Below are 22,071 nucleotides of genomic sequence, written 5' to 3'. Positions count from 1 at the left end.
TGATCTGTGATAAAAGTTCTGGTGAAATTAAAAGTTTAGTTTAGTCAACATATTTCTTTTATTAATATGTCAAAATCCGCATTAAAATCAATAATTTTCTGTATCATTGCAGTATATTTTACCTGGTTTGTAACGTAAAAAATAAAGAACTTCTCTAATGAAATTTGTTTTTATGATGGCAAAAGTATAATACAAAAATATCCTTACACCCACTACATAAATTGAACGTTATGCACAGGTAGACGGAAGTTCAGAATTCACTGAAGTATGCAAAAGTGTATGGGAATGCAGAGGACTGTGAGAGAGAGATAAGCACACAAGACCGGTGAGGATTGTTGTCAGGTACATTTCCACCTGAGGCTAGGAAGCCACAGCATTCAGTTATATTTTATTGTAAAGTAGCGTTCATAGATAATATTATTTTCATGGAATGAAGAGAGTACAGAATTCTTTACACTATTCATTGCCGTATCAATGTAATGCACAGTTAAGCAGTAATTCTTAATGTTTGAAAATAAAGTTTGAGATACTTATTACTACAATATTAATTTAATTATGGTTATATTGTACATGAAAGGTTTAAAATAAAACATTGAACGGGAACTTCTTATGGAATAAATAAACGTAAACAAAACATTTGTCTTTTACCGTAATATTATTTCGTTTTAATTTATACATCTCTCTCATCGTAAAAACCAAACTTGCAGCAGTAAAATGAGGACAGATACTAATATCTAGACTACATGTTTAATTTTTACTGTATTTAGCGGCTTAAGGCATTAAAGATACTAAGGTTTGTGGTTTTATGTGTACTATGGTGTTGGAACAGAGAGTCTACTCCAAAATTACTCAGCCGATTCTGGTCCATTACAAAGGACGAGGCATCCCAAATTTGACTTCACTATCGGAGGTACAATGTTTTAAGTTTGCACAATATGTGTCATCTATCTCTCTTATTGGCTTGGGGAATTATTACTTGTTGTAGCCTGGAATGCTCCAACTCTAACATAAATTTCACCAGAGCACTTTACAATTATGTGGGCAGTTTTGAACTCAGAAAGAATACGAAAGTTACCACCACAACATAAACGGCAGACTCTATCACCGTTTAAAATCCTGGATACATGGAATAAAGCACAAATCTAGGACTTATCAAGTATACTTAAACATCTCACTGCTTGTATTTTAATCGTATAAATAATTGGAATAATTACATAACAAATAAATAAGAGAGATTATCAGGCACTAAATTTTGAGTTTAAACAATACTTAAGAGACAGACTGTAAAATTATCTCTGAATTAAAAATCTAAGGTTGAAGTTAAGATATTCTTTCTGTTTCTTTCTCCAAGACATCTTCAATTCTTTGAATTTCAATAAATATAGACGGAAAAATTTTATCATGTAAGTTTTAAAGTTAATAAACTCTCTGCATAGAATTTAATTATTCAGAAATTGTAAACTTTCTATCATAAAGTTATACAAGTTGAAATACTTTCGGTGAACTGCAAACTGTTGTTAAAGTAATAATGTACCAGACAGCCACCCTCGCCACTGTTGTGACCTTATCTCTTCCTCCCAGTTGCCAGCATTTTCACACTTTTCCTATTGACCATAACGTCTGAGCTGTATGTATGTCTTATTTATTCCTAAATATATGTTTCTTCATTCATAATTTCAGTACCTATTGCTGACTCCAATATTAAAATATAATATTCAGATAATAAGGATATAATTTTCAATCCTGAAAACGTAGTGCTCCATTTTTGTAACATAGGGAGCAATGTATGAAATGCTATGTATCATTCATTGCCAAAAACAAATTTAAAAAAAAGGATGTATGAAATATTTTACATAATAGTTGGATCCAATTTATAAAAATTGGATCCAATTTTCTTTATATAATTATTTTTGTCTAGAGCTAATAGATATAAATTAAGATGAAAGTAAAGATTAAGAAAAAGTAATTACGTAATAAAAAATTCTACAAAGCTTGTTATGTAAAGTAATGTAAAAAATAAAATAATATATAAAATAATAATGTAGGCTAAATTGATTTATATTTATGTCACTAAACATGGGACACTCAAATATCATCCTATTGTCTTTTAAGAAAATACAAATGTACCATACCTGCTGTAATATAAATTAAAGCTATTAAGGAGCTTCTGATCTTACCAACCATATACTAAGCATACGGGACGAACAATTGCCATTCTAAATGCTGACCTCATCAACTTGCTATGGATATAAGACTACACAGTCAAATACGAGTACTGCGGAACGTTCAACATGCTGTGGTAAAAATGACCATAAGGTAACTCCACTCTTCCCAGTAACAAAAATATATTTTTAGTTATAATTATTATAGATAATAATATGTATTCGTATATGTTATCCCTTAGTTAAAATTGTAATTTAATTCTCTTAGAAATGTCCTTAAATTAAATCCGTTCAAATATTGAGTTACTGGTAAAGAATACAATATGTAAAGATTTATTTTGCATAATTTTTTACATTTTTATAATTCCAGTCTGTTGAAGATTAGTGTCTTAATCTATTCATTTGAAACCAAACAATGTTAGGCGTTGTGACCTATAACATGTTGCATCACGTATTATTACGTGAAAAATGTATTGATTTGAAAGGAAAACGTAATGATGTATTTTAACGTTAGGGCTAAAATTAGATTATTCACATAATATATCATTTAAGAGACATGCACATGTCTATTTTGTCTCTTGACTCTTTCCCCTAGTTCTGGTATCTATTATAATTTTTTCATTTATTTGCTTCAATAAATAAAAAAACTATTTAATTAAAAACCTCGTAAATATACAGATATTTGCACAATTGAGAAGAGATTTCAGTCACTCATTGTCTAAACGAGAGTTAGCTATTTTTGTAAACTACCAAAAATACGAGTAGTATCCTCAGCTCTGGCAAACATAATCTCCTTATTCCGCCAAAATAATTTATGAATATAATAAAATAAAAATGAATATGTAGGAGATGATTTCTAGGCGTCCATGTGGCATATTTCTTCTACTTGTTAAATTTTTTTTACAAAAAAGGTGTATGTCTAACAAGGTTTACGACAGAATCGTTTTGTGTATATCAGATTCATTTAGCACATTTAGTTTCTTGTAACCATTACCTTAAGTATATGGGTTCTACACATGGGGAAACAATATACTTCAAATATACATCCTGGGAATCATTCGATGGACGGAACAAGTTCTTGATGTCCGATCTTACGAAAGCAGCGGGTGGCTTGGAAATTCTTCGACAGGAATGGGTTTTATTGAATCGTTTCCGAACTGGGGTTGGGAGAAGCAATCACTGGAAATTTAAGTGGGGTATTACTGACGACCAGACGTGTGATTGTGGCGCAAACTCTCAGACAATGGAGCACATTGTAAACGACTGCCCTTTGCGATTGTTTTCTGGTGGTCTGGCTGGTCTAAGTGGTTTAGAGGATGGGTCTCTAAACTGGCTCAGTAATTTGGATTTAGCTTTGTGACGGGAGATCTTAATATTATTGTTAATTTATGACTCAAGAACTTTGTTCTTACGTACTTTTTAATAATTGTAATTTTTAATTTATTTATTTATGGATAGCTGCCTTTGTCCCCCATACGATATATTTTATATATATATATATATATATATATATATATATATATATATATATATATAATATACTTCAATCTTCGAAACCTAGGCTTTTATATTTGTAACACATAACGATAACAAATGCTGAAACCTTAATATAATTTTACATTATATATCGAGAATAACAAAATTTAAATAAATAAGGGAACTTGTATCGTGTATGAATTTTTAATATAAAATGAAGTATTCATCATAAAATTCTTATATTGTTTTAATAATTATGTGATTTTGTATTCTATTCAATAAATTTGTTTAAATGATTTTGTTGTATTTTAAATATATTCAAAATCTATAGTATATATAACTAGTATTCAAAAAAACTAATTCACAGATTAATAATGCTTAAAAATATTGTTTAGTGCTTTCAATTTTATCCTTATTTCTTAACGCAAAAGTCAAGTTCAAAGGTAAAAGATCTTAGTGCAAATAGTCTGTAGGTAGCAAAATTGCTTACATAAACACAATTACAATAATTTAACTCATAAAATTTAAAATGTCTGCGTTTTTATTTCCATAAAGTATTGATTTGTAAGAATTTAAATTAGAAGAAATGAAACCTCTTTACAGTTGTAAAAGTATAACTAGTAATTTTTATTGTACGGTAAACATCACATTTGCTTTGGTCGTAAGTATTTTAACCTTCTATGTTAGTAAAGTAATAATTATTATGAAAGCCACAGCGTGATCGTTGATACCATAGAAAAGTATTTAAGTCCACTACAAAATGTTTTAGCTAAATACTTTGCTTTTGATGTTGGAATGAATTGCATTTTAATCCTCTTAGCCAACATTTAAGTTAGGCTTTACACAGATTTTACAGGTATATTCCCTTGAATAAATACAAGGTAACGTAACCGTTTATATAAACATTTCACATTACCAAGTTCTCAGCATTTATTATTCAACTATTTTCAAATAATTATGAATTGACATTTAACACTTTGTAGGTTTATAAATTGAAGTTTTTCCCTTTGTGAAGGAAAATAATTTTATCTCAAATTTTGCGGGCTTTGCAATATAACGTTTTACATGCACGTGGTGGAAATGCACATTCGAGCGGTTAACAACATGTCTAATTTGCACGGACGTTTTTAATAAACGCAAGTACACCTTTAAGAAGGATTGCACCCTCCTAATTCAAGAAATTAAGGTTTAATGCCAGTAGTATAAATTAATTGGAAACTTAAGGAATATATCTTAATATTGTTCCATTTAAAGGTGTAAATTGACAATTAGGATCTCATTGTTTGTACTTATGAATTATAAATATAACCTAAATACATCAAAATAAAAAACTACATGGACATAGAAAGAAGTAATCATCCTAACCTATCAAGAATGCATTTCAAATGGTTTTTTATAAGAACTAATACAATTTACTTAACTAAAATAAATAGTAAGTTAAAGTTATTTTTAATTGTGATCTTAATGATTATCGCTGTCCGGATAGTTGCCAGGTTTAAGACCACATTAAGGACGAGTTACATCGTTACAGGGTCAGTTAATGGAAACAGATAAAGGTATTACATTTGCGCAAGGGCTAAACATACAAGTGACCCATGCTGGTGTTATCTGAACATTTATTACATAACAGCTATTAGGCCCTAATCTGGCTCCAACTAACACAGAATTTGTTCATATAAATTCTGAATTAAACCCATAGCACTGCTCTGTAATATACTTCTACTTTCATGGTATAATCTCATGTCCATAAATAAAAATTATCTAATTTTAAAAAGTATCTGTAATTATTGCATGAACAAATGTTTACTTAACAACTACTACCATTGATTAAAGATTTCGATTTCAAATACATTTCACAGTTGTATTTTTTTGTATAATAATTAATATCTGCATACATTTTAGTTCCCAAATTTGGTTTCTTGACTTAATTTTAAGTTTTTTCTTGGAAATGGTGAATAAATAATATGTTTTAGGAATAAAAAAACAAATATTATGTTTCAATCGAAACCAAATATACAATACATATTATAAACAAACGCTGAATGATTAAGTCTAAGATTTGGCAATCTATATAATTTCTTATAAAATATATATTATTTATCAAGCCCACTCAGTTACAATTGGTGTATTATTGTAAAATGAGGCTTGCCGCACCTTTATGTAACGAGATGTGGATAGCCACGCTGGATGTATTACCTGTAGCTAGTCACTGTGTCAGATAAAAAAACACGTTGAGCTACAGATTTTGCAGCAGAGTGCATAATACTGGTCAAGATATCCTACTTTGTTGATTGATTTATATATGGATTCAGCTGACAGTGAATTCAAATTTATAGCCTATATTTAAACATCACTAATCTTAACAAATTATTTGTTGGTAAGAATAATAAAAAATTTACACAAGGTAAGAAAAACCCCTCATATTAAAGTAATTAAGCTAGTTTAAATATTTAATATGAAAATGTGGCTCTCTTAAAAAAAAGTGGAATATACATTTCAGCAGTGTAAAACCTAGTAAATTCAATAAATTTAAGAAAAACCGTTTGATTTTTATTTTCTTTCCTAAACACGCCGTAGTTCAATATCAAAATTTTAAGATCAAACATGTGAAACACATTACTACATAAATTTGTATTACTATTTATTTTTACTTAGTTCGTGTAGTAGTAACATTGTATCACTAACTCATAATTTTAAAAGATTAAACACCTTAGCGTCTCCTCATAATTTGGTTTAATTTTCTTTGTGACCAGTGTTACACACGTGATATTTTCCTCCATTATTATGAATGAGTTAAACATGAAAAACAACGAAATTGCCATAAACCTTTACAGAAATTGGCATACAAGGAACTAAGTTACACACTGTTACTCTACGCGTGCGTAGTCACTTACGCCACGGTACTTGCACTCGTACGTTACAGGCGACCATTATTTTTTCCATATAATATTTTTGTAAGTCTGTATATGGAAAGTAAAGGTCACTATGTCACTTTTTCAAATTTTTTTATTTATTCATATTTGCATACACACCCAGGGAATCACGTCAGTATGGCTGTGTGGTCTAACCAATTACTACATACATACAAAAAACAACGTAATTGAATAATTGAAACAATAAGCATTTCAAATTAACAACTGAGTTATATCATGAACTAGCGATAACATATTTTAGGACGTATAGTACTTTACAACATGTACTGAAATAGTTTTCAATAAAATTATTACATAACTGTGTCTAATTAGTAGTATGGATAATACTAATATTAATTTTTATTATTTTACATTTGGTAAAGTATGACAGATGTTTAGTATTATTTATTTAAAGTAACATGTGCAATTATGGTAGAGGTTATGAATTTGAATTTTTGTAACAAAAAGAAATAATTTATAAGCTACTTTTAGGAAAGTCAACTACTTGAAAATAAAGCTTTGAATATTACCAGCATAAATACCACCACTACGGGACTGACCTGGTTCGATTGTAGCGAGTGCTTCCTGTCTTCATAGATACCTGTTGTATTTCAGCTGTGTATCCATTAGAGATAGATGTTTCCTGTAAGGTTCTCAGTGATTCCTAGAGTTTCCTTTCCCTAGCGCTTTTAACTATATTTGTAATAAGTAATGAATTAAATACTAACCAAATTTCCATAAATTAAAGTTTAGGACAATTTACATTGTATTGTTAATTAATTATAATTATATTGTTAATGTTATAAAAATAGTTCAGAAAATATCGTTACAACTTATATAAAGTGTCGGCTTAGTTTAGGTAAACATATTGTTTCTCAGAGTATAGAACTGCAGTAAACAACTATTAGTTTTTATCCCTTATTCTAAATGAGATATAGAATACATTTTATGAGTTATCTAGGTGAAGCCGTGAAGGTATATTAAAAAAAGGCTTTGAGTATGAGTATATATATATATATATATATATATATATATATATATATATATATATATATATATATATAAATGACAGCATATGTAGGGCATACCTTCGAAACCTTTGAAATGACTAGGTAACTTATAGGTTTGTCGTTTATAAACATATAGATATATTCAAATCCGCCAAACGCATTTTTACAGAAAGTTCTTTAGGGCTCCATTCAAATAGCCTGAGGACTTGTAAAACATACTCATAACAATACAGGAAATTTTTTATAATTTATAATTTTTTCTACATTAGGGTATATGTTGTACATGAGTCTACTACAAGTTACTTGTTTGTGAACAGTTACAGCTATTTCATTTACTTTTACAGACAAACAAATGAAAATGTGTCCACTTATAGCAAAATTTTGATAAATATTTTACTCTTTCCAAGGAGGCTTGTAGGCTTTGCACATTCAATAAAGATTGCCGTGCAGTCCGTTTATGCTGTCGATTGAAATCATTTGTTGTTTTCCAAACTACACCCAGATAAAATTATCCAGATCACTGAATATATTTTTACTTTTCCTTAATTTGCTTTAGTGCTAACGGGACTTGTTTGTTTTCCTCCTTTAGAGAACCTCCTAGCGTGCTTTCTAAAATTCCAGTTCCTTAAAAAACAAGGTGTTGAATCTTTGTTTTCAAATATATAGATGTTGTTAGTTTTTGCTTCAAATTTCATAAAGTGGTAAACTTTTGATATTACTTTACGTGTTTGGATGTGTATAGCCTTTCAACCTCCTATTCTTCAGTTTAAATTACTTTATATAACCACTTTTATTGAAACGTTATAAGCACAAATCATCGAAAATAATAAACACACAAAGGCTATTACTACACGTGAATTTGCACAAGATAATATTTTAGAGATGGATCGTATACAAGGTTGCAGAGCGAAGTACACCAGACACAGCAGGGCAACTGACTGAGACGCTCCGTTCCCCCACTACTTATTTTCAAATGCTTGTCTTCTACGCACCTTGAGGCCACCGGCCATTCTATACATGACGCACAGTAGGCTACCTACATACTCAGAGCTCTTGAATAGTTTTATCAAATTATTTTTATGTGTCCGTTTCTACCACATTTATTTATTATCTGCACTATTTTATTATTACTACTCTAAAATTTAATCGAAAGATCAAATAATTATCCAAAGAGATTCATGTATAAAATCTGTATTATTGAGCTGAATTTATGATACTAAAATCTTAATATTATACTTGGTATACCAAACATGACTTATCAGCATCTATAGTCTTAGTGAAAATTCATACATTCACCATACGCTACAAGAGAAGAGATGAAATGTGGCTGATGAGGCTTTGGAGAATTGCAGAGTATTGTGTTGACTTGAAATGTTCGTTTACCTGCATTTGTTTAAACTCGTCACTTTCTTTACTACCACAAATCATGTTGTAGATTTGGTATTGTTCTCTGCTATATCGTTCAACTGAGGAAATATTTAGATTGCGTCACCTTATTTTCGCACTACTGACATTTACAAATGTCATTTGTAACAACTGTGTAGAAAATTGAATATTCTTAGCAATTGAGAAAAACAATACTTTTTTAAATATTTTCTTACGTAACTTAATGAAATATTGGCATCATAACTTGCATCCTCTACGACTACAGTCGGTTACTTCAAGATTTTATCATGTTAATGTGTGCAGCAAATGGTACTAGAATAATTCTTATAATTATTATTATTATATTATAATTATTATCGATATAAGGTATGGTCAGTTTACTAAGATTACTATCTCCTTACATTGCACTAATATTATATAATATTATTAGGTTTATTTTCTTATGAATTATATAATGTATCAAAAATGTATAAACATTTTTCATGACAATAGATGAGACCTACAAAAAGAGGTAACATTTTTAGAAAATAGTTAAACAGGATATATTGAAACCTTCTTTAGAGAACATTATATAGAGTTAGGTTAAAATATTCCATAACTATCCATTTTTAAGAACAGTTTTACTAGGCTCTGTTTAACTTTGATGCATAATAAAGATTTATTGTGGAACTCAACTGAGGGCTTTTAAAGGTTATACACACCCCGTTCATACAGACATATTTGACATCCTGTAATCTGATTTCGATTAATAATACCAAGAACAGTGATTGAAATATTTATTATAACATTATATTACTAAAAGGATTTACAGTTAAATGTCATTAAAGGTATACTAGTTTCATAACTGCGTGTTTTATCAAGGAACTAAATACATCATCAATGTAACCGATAGAAAAGATAAACTCGTGAATGTGTTGCTCGATCACGTGTGTACTCACGATAGTGCCTCACGTAATGATAACATATAATGTCTCTAGCTAGATAAAATCATTTTGCCGACTAACGTTTTTGCAACATTTCCTTTACTTCCCTTGTAATCGACCACACGTGGGACGAGTGCAAGCACTACCATACTCGCATTTTCACTCTTATCTCACTCCTTCCATGCAAGCTAGATGTTATCTAACCCCTCAGTAATTGATGATTTACCTTTTGCTGACCTCTAATCCACATATCTCAATATTTTAATGTATTCATGAGATTAAATCTTTAATTCTTGGGTGAAACCTTCTACGTAAACTCTTCCTCACACATTTCCCAGCGTCATGGATATAACCTTTCACCACTTTTCATTTATGGTGAATCTGAAATTCTGACTATTGTTGATAGCATATCTATCAATTTACTAAATAAAAGTTCCACCATATAATCTCTTTCTTCAATTTTAATTTGGCGTACTGGTTCTTCAAAGATGCAAATATATTTACCACAAGAAATTCCCTTTTAATTAACGCTTATGGTGCATGCTTTTTGTTTTTGTAGAGTTACTTATCTGGATTAGTTTTATTGTTATATATTTTGAAAAACAATAGTCCATAAGTAAGTAGCTCAATGACTCTGTAAACTTAGTTTAATAATTACATTGCCTAACCATATATCACGCCGCTGTAGGTTATCTTGAATTCAAAATGAATTTGATTGACTTTAAACTGTCCATGAAAATTATATAAAAAAAATTAAATTGTATTTTAAAAACATAAATATTTATATTATATTTTTTACAGACATGAATAAGTTTGATGAAGATCTGTATGAATGTCCATGACATTTGTCTGGGCGTCAGTGAATAAGTCTATGTGACACAGTTGGCAGGTTGATTTCTTTCCTATCTTCCTAGGAACTGTATACATTTCTTTTCTGTCCAATTTTCTGATTCCCCGCAGGACATCTTGAGTGTACAAAGACTTATATATTAAACTTTTTTGTATATAATATAACTTCAACGAAGCTTGTTAAACGACACTTGCTGTAACGTACGCATTTCGTGTGTTCCTGGGAGACAGCTTTTTATTCCAAATTTATTGGATACAAACTATCAAAATTTGCACATTAAATGGTCCTTAGAGTGTTCGAAGTAAAATTATTTTCATTGTTAAAATCATAATATTTTTTAGAGTAAAGTTATATTTTAAAAAAGATACCTATAACTATTTAAGAACATCCTTTGAAACGGATTTAAAAATCTCTTCAACATGATTGCTATGTGTTACATATCAACTTTGATGTTATAAACACAGCGATAAAACGGAAAACCTAATGTGAGAAGAATACATGTTTATAAGTAGATGTTACGTTGTGATGATAAAGAAACATAATATATTATGAATATCGAGTAAAAACCTCTAAATCTGATCCATTTCAGGCATAATTTACAAAGATATGCTGCAAAGGCCTGAGATGTCTATTAAGACCATAAAATTTCAATTGGACAATGTTAACGTTAGGAACTAATTTTGTCCAAATGTATTCAATACCAGATTGGATACCTAAATTAAACTATTATTATGCCTTTAGTTGGCATGGTCGTATATTCATGACCCTTTCTAAGAATAAGGTGACGCAAGATAGTAATGGATCTCCTACAATCATTCTACTAGTAATTCATCTCACGCTAACAATTGATATTGATATGTTACTAGATACAAATTGTGGCTACCAATAGGAAGAATTTAAATGTGTGAGTTTGATAGGCTTAGTTAACTCTCAGTGAATAATTTATACTATAGCACATTCTTATGTAAAAGTAGTAAAAGTATGGGGCACTGCTGTTATGTCAGTCTCAAAGTAAGAGTTTACGGGTCCGTACGGACGTGAATGTCGAGTATGACTGACAAGTCTGAACATGTTCAGTAAAGTGTTTTTGCTTGGATTATTCTGAAACACAACATGTTTTGTATATATTCCTAATTATGTTTTACATAGGTCTCCAATATATTACATTGCAGTTGGTTTACTACAATTAGTACGGCTATTAGGACTTTATTTTAGAAAATTGCATGTGAAGCTGCCATTAAGTGTAGTAAAGGAATAAAAGGCTATATTTTAAGAAAGCTAGAAAAATAATAATTTTATGTTTGCATCACAGACTCTGAATATTTCATTTACTATTTCTATATCAATAAATAAATTGTATACCTCTTCATAATGAAGTGTTTTATAAAATGCAGTTGACAATGAACTTACGTATGAACCCAACTGTAGATATCGTAATATTCGTAGGTTAGAGTTGTATCCTTAAGTCCTCTGATTGTTAAATTAACCCTAAGTTGTTACCTTTGAGTCACAAAGGATAAGTAGGGCATAAAATTATAATTTAACTGAGTATAATACATATACATAATAGATATCTGAAAGCAACGCAATAAATATTTAATTTATAGGAATATAACAGTTAGTATTTTATCAATATTCTGAAGCCTGGAGCAAAGCTGCAGTTGCCACTGACAAGAACCGCTGTAAAAGCTTCATAAATATCAAATCAGACTGTATTATTAATTCTGGTTGTCATTTCCATTCCATACATACTTTTATTATTTAAACATAACTGTGTAATCCTGCGTTTCCAAAAACCACGTAGCACTATTTTGAGAAGTTGAGAGATTAAACATATGGGTCAGATTGCATCAACAATTTTTTTTTAATTAGAAGATGTCAACTTAAACAGTACATCACCTCAAATATTTCATGTAACTTTTCATGGAAATTTATTATGTAGTTTATTGGATATCAATTTGTACTTGTTATTGGCTCAGTTTAATTTTTCCTTGCCAAGAAACGCTTGTTAAATTATACGCTAATGATTAATAGTAATGGATGAAAGATGTGAATACACTTAATAAAAGCTAAACACTAGATATTAAAACTGAACTACAAAGTAAAGGTCACAATAGGTCTGCACTCAAATAGAACTGAACTGGTTTGATTATACTTGAGAGTGTTTTGAGATAATATTTGCTATATGCTAATTTTATAGTACAATAAATATGGCATTAATTACATACTGGCATCTGAAAACGAGAGCATAACATCAGTTCTTAACATGTATTGCTTCACTTATTTTGCAACCCTTAATATAGGTACGTTCTATCCTATCTTGCTATTTTGCACATTCATCTTGTTAAACTTTTGATTATACATTTTAGTACCAACGTATTATTCATTATCTAGTACCTACTACAGTAACTAATATTTTTAGCAATTTATTACGAAGAATTCCGTATTCTGTGACTCAAGGAGTGCATCCAGTAGTTCCCAAAGTCTAACAGAAGGAATCTGATAGTTCCTGGCTCAATTAAAACTCTTCCATTGAATGCTACTTCAACATAATGGAATTTAAACCCAGCCTAAATGAATTGTGTGAATCTCATATTTATTTCTATACAATGACCCTAGGGGATTGTTTTGTAAAATATTTCACAGCACATGTTTTGGTTTATTACTTGTTTGTATTGTAACATAGATTTTACTCCCTTAATTTTAATAAGAAAAGCATGTATGAAATTAATATAAAATGTTATAAGTAATATTTAGGTTTTCACAAAATCATCTACTTTTCAGAACTAGCCTATAGACTATTTTTTCTTCTTATTTGAAAGGCATACGTAAAACTCTAAGTGTTGACTTAAAATAAATACATAATATTAAAGATTATTAAGATTGTGTTAAGGGAAGTTTATAATAATCTATGGATTAAATATTTCTTCAAAGTTTATCTCTTACTTAAGCTAAACTTTTGTCCACTTTATAGCACACCACATGGTTTTGTCGGGTGCTATACAGACAGACCTTTGGTCTATAGCCATCTTGGATATAGAACCGCAGTCAGAAATATATATCGTTATGACATGCATGTATCCGTAGCCCCTGCCTCTGAATAGTCCTGGTTCAGAAGCTCCCATCCCTTCCGAGTTCCTGATGTTACAGGTTACAGAATATACATCTCTTATTATTAGGTTTATTAGGTTTTAGCATCTAGGAGAACACGTCTTCTGAAACCACCCATCCATTGTTATAACAACAATATTAGATTTTAACAGGTTAACAGAGATCGGTGTCTGGTAATCCCCTGTCTCTCGAAGAGCCTAGCATTCGATGGATTCCGACTTCCAAGAAGACTCCTACGATCTCCCGGCTTTTCATACTTTTCTGATTTTAATTGCTTATTAAAATGGTTTACATCGTATAACAACATTCCCTTGACAAAAGATATCCCAATAGCAGTGGAATACTTTTGTAGCAGTACTTTAATTCCCCTTGATGGTTTTTGACATAATATTACGTGCATAGCGATTGGTTAAAAAAAGTATATTACTGACGGAATATAATGTATAACATATTCTGCTTTATTCTGTTGTCTGCCGTAATATTCCACAAGACATTTCGGTGTTTTTTACTAGATGTCACCTAACATTTGGTCATCTGGCATGGGTCTTTGTACCTTGGTGAGATAGCTTTTGTCGCACAGTGCAGACAGTACTGCATGTTTTGTTGCATGTTACACGTACTAGAGTATTTCAGTTTTATTTATGGTCGTATTGGTACATTTATATGACCGACACGTAAAAACATGAATCGTTCGTTTGCGTGATGAGGACACGACCATAGAAAGAGTAAATGACTCAGTGTACAATACATAAAATATAACATATATTAAAAACCAATTGTTTGCGGAAAATAAGTTTATATCTAAATACAAAAGCATGTGTCTTTGTAAAAAAACAAAAACAAAAATTCAGCAAAGCTATTTGTTTAAGATACAAAAATAAGTCCCTCAAAAGGTTACAGTTGAATAATAACATTATTTTAATAGTTATTTTTCATCACTATAAACTCTATGTTTTATATTTCTCACCTGAAAACATCAGGGTAGTTGTATTTAAGTCGTTTTTTGACAGTTCTATATCAGAAATATCTTTAAAATAGCATTTTTTTCAATTGTATTACTTGAAAACCTTATTAGGTATGAAATTGGATTGATTGCCGATAATGTATCACATTATTGTCCGTTTGAAATGTTAATTATTTTTTTATGACAAAAGGTACAGACTTTCACATTCGCTCAAAATTATTAATTTAAATATTGACACCAATCCTAATTACGTTCAAACGAATACCGGCGCTATGGGCAACAGATGGCTGACCCATTAGTCAAATGTAGCTCATTTGTCAATGTAATAACAAAACGATATTAATATCAATTATATTTAGGCTTCATTGCTATTTAGCATTCATTGTTTTGCTAATGAAATGATTATTATTACATTGTTTAGAGTCATTTCATCAGTTAATTTACTAATAAATTTATTAATTTTGAATGTTTATAACGTGTATTCGTGGCTTTGGTAATTAGTATTACAGTCTTCTTAGTACGGTTCATAGAAAATGTTATTGTCAGTTATTTATCATCTTTTACCTACTTACTTTTTATGTCTGAACAGTGTTTCAATAGACGGGTATTTTTTCATAGTATATATTATATACTAAATATAGTAATTATATTATTCTTACTATAAGACTGTTGTTTCATATATACTGTATTTACTGTACACACTGTAGTCCTAAACGAGAATTCATGTGTTACTGAAAACACTCTGGAATACTTCCAAACTTTACAATAATTTATATGTCTTTCTTTGTGTCTCTTCTAGTTCCTCTGATAAGTATCTTTCAAGTTCATTCGATAACAATCATCTGCAAATTGCAAAATGTATTGATACCAAAAATATAAAGTAACCAGAATGTTCCCAATATTAATCCAAATCAATTCTCGTTATCCAACCACAATTACTACCAATAATAGTTTAAATCCTCCTTTTAAATACAACTGAGAGGAAACCTTGAGAATTGAAAACCTATGGAACTATTCGACAAATTCTTATGAATTAAATAATACTAGAAATGGGTTTGGCATTTTCACTTTAAAAAATTATTTTTATAAGTAATATTAAATACAGTTTCTGCTCATAAATAAAAAATCAAAAATTATCTTATGGACAAATGTCGTCAAGACAGAATGTCCCAGAAAGGATATATGCTTATTTTATCGACATCTAGCAGCTGCTTGTTAGAGCACTTCCTTCTTTCATCAAGGACACTAACATGTTTTTAACTCAATCACGTGAATAAATTAATTGGTTCCTTCCTAAAGACCTCTTAATATGTACAGTTGATATGCAAACTTTGTATACGAATCTTCCTATAGATTATGGTCTCAGTGCTGCCGTGATTGACCACAACAATACCAATATGATAATGCCGTTGGCCGAGCGGTCTAAGACATTTGATTTTGAGTCTGAGGGTTCGAATCCTGTCTGTGACCCTTGAAAATTGTATCACTACCATCAACATAATCAGTTATCAATCTTTTACAAGTAGTATAACTAAACAAGTATATAACTTTAAAGGTAACACTACTTTTTATGATTACATCACTAAAAGTGAAATTTATAAACTAAGCTGTAAATTCTGTCGCTAATATTGATTATATTGGCATTAGGAGCAATAATGACAATCATCAGTTTAATGTTGTTCCTCTAAATTAAGGGTGACCACTATATGGTCATGCGATTTAACACAATCAAAATAGCCTAAAACACTGCTATAACATATTCTACAAACATCTAATTGGAGACTTGATTATTATGGTATATTAGTTATATATTTTTTGTATTATATTCTTTATTGTTGTACATCCTGTTTGTTTATCGTGTAAAATAAGTGTTTTCTGATAATGGGTTCTGAGACCCAAAAAATTAAAAACATTAACACTAATGTTTTTCCCTAAGTTTCTTTACTTTCTACCTAGTTGTAATTGAATATATATTTAAATAAGAACTATAGTGTAACAGTGTATATTGTAATTAAATAAATGTTATTTCTAAAATTTGCCTGTCTACCCTCACACCTATTTCTGTATGACAGTACAAATTGTAGCTTTAAAACTTAGAATTAAGGATATTGTAATATGAAATAGAACCGTACCACCAAATCCACTAGATAGCATTTATTTCCTTAGACGTTAAGGTTGGGTTTCAGAATTTTTATTCATTTCACACGAAAAGCGTGAAGTATCCATTGGTAATTTCCCCAGCGGCACGCCATCACCTCCTCGCTGATCGAATATTGCCCATCCTAAATCCTACTGTTCTAAAGTAATACAGTTTAAGAAACGCATACATTTTTATAGGAACAGATCAACCAATGTAACACTCATGAGTATATTTTCTAAATTACATTAGTAAAATAATAATATGTTTAGTGATTAGGGTTATACAAATGTTAGCTATTATAATAATTATAATAATAATTAAAGTTATTGACAATTATTGTCAATGACTTTAATTTACTATATGACTTTAGAATAGTTAATATGCATTAAAGGGTAGCATCATGTATATTTATGGAATTATTTATTAAATGGCATAAAATGTACTATAAATATTTGTCTGGAGGTAGTCTGATGACTAAGCTCCTTGTGCAGTTTGGTGAATAGTGTTTACAGACCCTCAATTCAGATAGTTATATTAAGTGTATCATAAAAAGCAAGTACTAAGTCATGTATATTTACATTCCATGAATTAAACTTAATAAATCTATCAGTTCCATAAATATTGATCAAGTGTAAAACTAGCTTTTTTTAGGTAGAATTATACACCATGAACTTTGTATGTCCCGGATTTCTGTTGCTAGCTCTATATGAAATAATATTGCTTTGGTGCTTTTAACAATTATAACAATAATATAGAAATTAAATCAACGAGATATATTTTCTTACAAGGGGTCAATTATGTTGTATGATAAATAGAATGTGAGACCTTAACTATAAAAAGCATACCATTCTAATAAGCATTTTTAGATGCATTGCATCCATAAACCAATTTAAAATGTCATTATTAAACAAAACGTGTAACGCCGTTACGTACAATATTACCGATTGTGTTTTTAGTATAAATAATATAAAACAATTAAGTATGGTTCTTTTTACATCCATTCACAACATATATAGCCTAGTATACCATTTATTACTTATAAATTCTAAGTAATAAAAGATCTGATTGTTGTATTTGAACTCTTTAATTTGTAATAGTTCATCCATATTCTACCAAAATATTTACCAAAACATTTAAAAACTTAATATTATTTCCATGGTTATGAATATATCTTGTAGATTTTTGTGATTGTTTTTCCACCCATATGTAGATATAATTTTAAAATTATTTAAGAATTTATCTAAGGTTAATGAAGCAGTTTATTTGAAAAACTATTGTACGTGACATATTACGTGATTTATCATTCAAATAGTTATACTTTAATCATACTACTTAGGAATTTAAAGTAACAAAAACTATTAAAGAAAACATTTTTGAATCTGGATGATAATTTATATTTTAGTAGCCGAAAAAAGTGCGCTTTGTAAAAAATTTACAATGCATTCTAATTAGAACAGCTTTCCTGTTTAAAGGACCATAAAATAAAAAGTGGGGTCATGATTATTGGTTTCTATGTTATTAAAAATTAGGTGATATTTTACCTATGCATAAAATAAAGTATTGCATTGATTCACTTTCATCACGAGTGAGAATAATACGCATCCCCAACAGAGGGTAGTTTGACAAAAATCGAGGTTGGAAGGGCTGGAGATTTGCTACACGAGCCGTAGACCGACAGCGCGGCTTCCACGTATTTAATTAACAATGTTTACAGTGCCACAGACGGTGTTGGAGTCTGTATTCACAAGTGAACAGTATCCGCCGACGTTCCATATACTGATTATGTAATCTCATTTTAATGTATTATTTTGAATATTTTTTTTTATATAATAATTATTTTAAGGTTTGCTGTACATACATTGGAGTGAAAAAACAAGTGAAGATCTCAGTAACATTTTTAACGTATTAGCATTTTAACACATAGATCTGAACATTCATTTCCACAATTCATTATTCTTAAACTTTTCAATCAGAATCTCATGCATAACCTTAGCAGTAAATCAATACACTACTAAAATATTCCATAACTCATCAACTCATGTATCATCTCAATCGTACCTTTCCTCAAAACCTTAATAACCACTTCACCCATCATCTTGTCCTCTTCTTGTTAATTTTTGTCTTATTCATAAACATATTTGCCACTTCAGTATTCACCTTAGTGAAATGTTGTTATGTTTTTCACACGTCATCTCGCTCATTTTATTAATTAAGAAGTTATTTATCATCTCCCTGGTTATCTCACTCATAATCTCGCTCATAAATTCAATCAACATTTAATTAATACACTATTAACATACTGGTAAATCTCCCTCACCACCCCACTTATCAAAAATACTTATTATCTCAGTCATCAAATCTTAATATTCGAATAAGAGGTTCTGTGAATAACTTAGAATACCTATAGATTTTATTCCTTGAATTATAAAGACGAAATCTTTACGTTATTCTCTTCCTTCTATACAGGTTTTATGGCTGTGTGTAAGATATTTCTAAATATTTTAAAATATTAACTGAACTGAAATGAATAGTTTTTCTGATACTTTTAGGGAGAAAGCAGCTACAGCATTAGTAAAATCTTTTTATGCCTGACTATATTTGAACTTGAGATCATACTATAATATCCATTCCATATAATTTCTGATAGCAAATAAAGCATAGAGGTGTTCTAGCAAGTGCAGTTTAGATACAGTAAACCGTTTACCATAGTCGATGGTCGAATGCTATTTCTTCAAACAACTCCATTATAAATACGTGTAGTGAATCTCAGTTTTAAAGTGTTCTTATAAAAAAGTAAATCATTTTTTTACATCAGAGGCCTTTTTTGCGAGTACGTCATGATCAGAGGCTTATGTATTATTTGGGTTACTTTCAAAAAAATAATTTTCCATCACTCTAAATAATTTGAAAGAATCCAAATTAACTCTTACACATAAATTTCATAAGTCTTCACATTCACTGGGTTACTAATTACACGTTCTACTAAATTTGCATACCATATGACAATAGTTTATCAAAGTACAGTATTGTTATATAACATGTCTACTATTATACAAGATATAAATGTATATTAGTAAATGATATAACACGTAACATCAACAGATTAATTGGCCACCTGGAATATTACTTGTGTGCACCGGATCCTTACTGTTAAACTGTTATGGTTTTCTGAATTATAATCAGTCCTACACGGTTGATAAAGGAGTGCCTCTATGTTAGGAAATATGAACAGTGAAAGTCTAACGTTTCTCAGTCAAAGGATGTATGCATAAATTATGGGAACAAACAAAGAAGATTAATTGAAATAATTACCTCCAATGTTTTTTTTATAAAGCGAGTTGGTCTCAGTATTAATTTGAGAAAAAAAATATAATCGTTGGATTTAAACATTTTACAGTAACCTAAATCACTGATCAAACAATTTCTTAGCGAGCGGGCAAGAAATTTTAAGGAGTGGAATCCCGACAGATCGTCTTACAGACCATCTTTGTTGGCGTTTTAAGCCTCACGGAAGTGCGTCTGTGAGGGAAGAATCCGTTCCTCCATCTCACACAAGAGAATACTTACTGCTATTGGGGAAAGGTATAAGTATTTTAAACCTTTACTGAAGACAAGGTTTAAGCCAAATTTAGTTGGCATTGATTAATGTTATAGTTAATTTCAATTTATTTCAATTTACTATTGTTGTTGTTAATATAAAATAATCTTTGTTGAATACAATGATTATGTAATTATTATATTGAAATTGGATTTTATATAGCATCGTTCATTAGCACCACCTTTAATTTTGTCTCCCTCCGTACGTTTTTGAGCGGGAGACTTTGTGTGGTTTCGGTTTTAGAAATCACCCTGAAATTTTAGTGATTAAGCAATGTTTTTTTAAGTTCTATTGTTTGAAAAAGTGTTCTTGAATATGGAAATGTATTACATGAATATATTGTTGCAAAAATACATCTATTTCATTTCACTTTTTGTTTTTGTATTGACGATGGAAGGTTTAACAGGATAACAGTATTTTGGACATTGGCCATATTTTGTTAAATTTTTTTACGTATTAAGATTATTCAAACTATTAGAATGTAAATGTAATTAATTTGCTTTATATTTAAAAAAAATCTAATAATACATAAAATAATTCCAAATCCGAAGCGATCTCGAATTTCCAGAAAATTATTCAATGGTTACTATACATTTATGCTACAAAATTTTAATTTTACATTAATATTGTTATTTCTCAGAATAAATCCAGCTGTGCAATTTACACTTATTACTCGTATATGTATTCTGGACTAAATTTCTCATAAAGCCAAACCATTTTAATAATTGTTTCTTTGAAAGCTATGTTTTCCTTTTTGCTTACTGCCATTAGGACAGAAAATATAATAATCCTGGATCTTATTGCAGCACTCGGAGTAATATTACTTAAAAACTACAATTGTTTCGACCACTTGTTAACAATACGATACAATATTTCCATTCATAATGAAACACGTTTACCATTAATAATAATTTTATGCACTTAGTAATGTTGGTTTTTAATCCTTAAACCGTCACTGAGTAGCTGTAAAGCATAAATATCCTAACATAGTTGATTATGAATAGACCAAAGGTAACATTGTTTTATTAGGGCAATCATTGGCTGAAAAAGGCACAAGTTATATGATTATTTACCCCGCTGTTCTGTAATACAATTTGTGACAGAGAGCCGGTAGTTGGTCGCAGTGATATTTCCATCATAAAAACTAATCTCACAACTAAAGCCATTGTGTAGGGGTTAATCGGTTTATTGGGCCAAATTGCTATAGACTTGTGAATCCATGTTGATGGTCTCATACTAATGTCGGTTACAGTGTTGATTGTTTATTTGTAATGGCTCCCTGTGCAATTGTGTATTTTGGCAATTACATATTCGGACTGTGCTCAATGATCGGAATCACTTATATAATAATCATTGTATTGTAACTTCCTTCCAATAATCAAACATATACTTATATTAAATGTTGTAAAACATATTAAATATTTATTAAGTTCGGAAATAATTTTTTAATAATAGCTTTAGTGATACCTGTTAATTTAATGTGTATTTATCATCATCCAATCTCTCGAAACACAAACACATGAGGTAAGAATTGTATTA

This window comes from Homalodisca vitripennis, chromosome 3, assembly GCF_021130785.1.
Source record: "Homalodisca vitripennis isolate AUS2020 chromosome 3, UT_GWSS_2.1, whole genome shotgun sequence".
NCBI lineage: Eukaryota > Metazoa > Arthropoda > Insecta > Hemiptera > Cicadellidae > Homalodisca > Homalodisca vitripennis.
This window is presented reverse-complemented; position numbering follows the sequence as displayed.